The sequence below is a fragment of the Saccopteryx bilineata genome, chromosome 3, assembly GCF_036850765.1.
Source record: "Saccopteryx bilineata isolate mSacBil1 chromosome 3, mSacBil1_pri_phased_curated, whole genome shotgun sequence".
NCBI classification, from domain to species: Eukaryota; Metazoa; Chordata; class Mammalia; order Chiroptera; family Emballonuridae; genus Saccopteryx; species Saccopteryx bilineata.
In genome coordinates, this window is record NC_089492.1 from 264,982,252 (window position 1) to 264,984,582 (window position 2,331).

A 2,331-nucleotide genomic window follows, 5' to 3' on the forward strand; every position below is an offset into this window, starting at 1 on the left:
TTGGAAAAGGAGAAAGTCTAAGAGAGTGAGAATTCCTCTCCAAGCCTCTGTCTACTGTGAGTTCCCCGTCAGTCAAGTAGTCTAAGCCAAGAATCTCTACTGGAGTCTGTTGTGGGGATTCCCACACAATGTCCTATCCTAACCTGGGTTCCAAAGGCTTCAGACAAAGTCTAGTTCTCTCTCTGCTTCCCCAGCTTGCTGAGTCTGGCCAAGCCAGTGCCCCATCGACATGCTCCTCAGCCCCCCACCATGGCCCCACATGGCCTTTGGGAGCTCCCATGCTCGAAACTTCCCGGTGTTCTGAGAAGGCCTGCTCACCCAGGTTCTCTGCTGTTAAACTCAATCAACTAATGCCTCCCTAATCTTCAGAATGTCCCCAGGGGGTTATGGTCATTTGTTTTCTATAATTTTCAGATGGAGAAACTAAAGGTCAAAGAAGTGAGGACTTTTGTCCAAGTTCACAGAGCCAGTGCGGGAGCAGACAGTACCCTGCAGCGCTGGGCTTTGTCCCGTCTGTTCCGCTCTGCAGAGCTGGGTCCCTGCCCCGCCTCGAAGACCTCCTTCCCAGCCCTGAGCAGGGGCGGCAGCACCCCAGCCACAATACCCAGCAGTGAAGCAGTCCCCCGCCCATGCCTTTTCCATATCATCACTGAAACCGGTCACCAGCCAGAGTCCCCAAGGACGGACTAGAGATGCCTCAGTGTCCTCAAGTCTCAGCTGTCTCCTCTCTCTGCCTCAAGAGCTGGTCCAGAAAACCCACAGCCCGGCGGAGTGTGCTGGCGCTCCTTGCCAGGGACACTGCTCTTTCTAGCTCATTAGTTTTCATGGGATCCTTGTGAAGGAGGTGTCCCTGCCTTACAGATGAAGGAACGGAGGCTCAGAAAGGTGGAGTGACTGCATCTAGGTTACAGAGCCGGAAGTACCTCGGCTGGATCAAGAGCCCAAATCTCCTGATCCCCAGACTAGTGTTGCTTCCCTTAAACCCGCTCCCTCTCCAGCCCCTGGAAAACCAGACTCGATCTCCTCTCTAGTCAGACGGCAGATGTCCGGACGTGGGGACTGAGTCCCCTGCACTACACGGGTACTAATCAGCAAATACAAGTTCTCTCCCTCCCAAAGAGGCCTCCTTTGTGGGGCCTCTTTGGCAGCACCTCAAAAAAGGTCTGGCTAAGGGCTGAGGGAACTTAGAACTACTTAACATGGAGCTAGGAAGTCGTGGTCACTTGCTGAAGATCTCTGAGGGCTGTCCGGAGACATCTGGAGTGGTCACATCCTGAGTGGTCCCTTTAGAGCTAGGACCACTGGGAGAGACAAATGGGGAAAGTGATGGAGGTTATAGCTCACTCTGAGGGAAAATTCCCAGTAACAAGAATTGCTGCCCCGAGATGGAAAATCTTGCTTTAGGATGGAGTGAGCTTCCTGTCGATGGTGAGGAGGGTACCCCTCCCCCATTAGGATGCCATAACAAAATTTCTCCCACAGGCCCTGGCCGGTTGGCTCAGCGGTAGAGCGTCGGCCTGGCGTGCGGGGGACCCGGGTTCAATTCCCGGCCAGGGGACATAGGAGAAGTGCCCATTTGCTTCTCCACCCCCCCCCCTCCTTCCTCTCTGTCTCTCTCTTCCCCTCCCGCAGCCAAGGCTCCATTGGAGCAAAGATGGCCCGGGCGCTGGGGATGGCTCCTTGGCCTCTGCCCCAGGCGCTAGAGTGGCTCTGGTCGCGGCAGAGCGATGCCCCGGAGGGGCAGAGCATCGCCCCCTGGTGGGCAGAGCTTTGCCCCTGGTGGGCGTGCCGGGTGGATCCCGGTCGGGCGCATGCGGGAGTCTGTCTGACTGTCTCTCCTCGTTTCCAGCTTCAGAAAAATACAAAAAAAAAAAATTTTCTCCCACAGTGAAAGGGCAAACCAAATGATCCCAAACACCCTTTCTCACACTGAGATCCCGTGGTTTCAAAAAATATGGCGTGTGGCTCCCAAACTCACTCTCTCTCTCTCCCTCCCTCCACCACTAGTCTCACACTCATATCTGTATCCTTTTTTATGAATATTTAAATGTCATCTGATTGAATTATGTGTCACGAGTTGGAAAAAAGAGTCCCCCCCTCTGCCTGTCCCCCCTCCATCACTGCCTTGAGGGAGCCAGAAAAATAAACTTATCTTGGAGTCAGTTTTTGTCACTCTCTCTTCCCCTCCCCCACTCCCACCCCACCCCTGCTCTCCTGGGGCTCATGCAGACCAGGCAGGCCCAGGAGCCGCCTGGCCCTGAGCCGCTGGGGTGGGGATGAGAGGGACGCTTTACTCCTCACAGGCAGAGGGGCCTTGCCATGCCCGGGTGT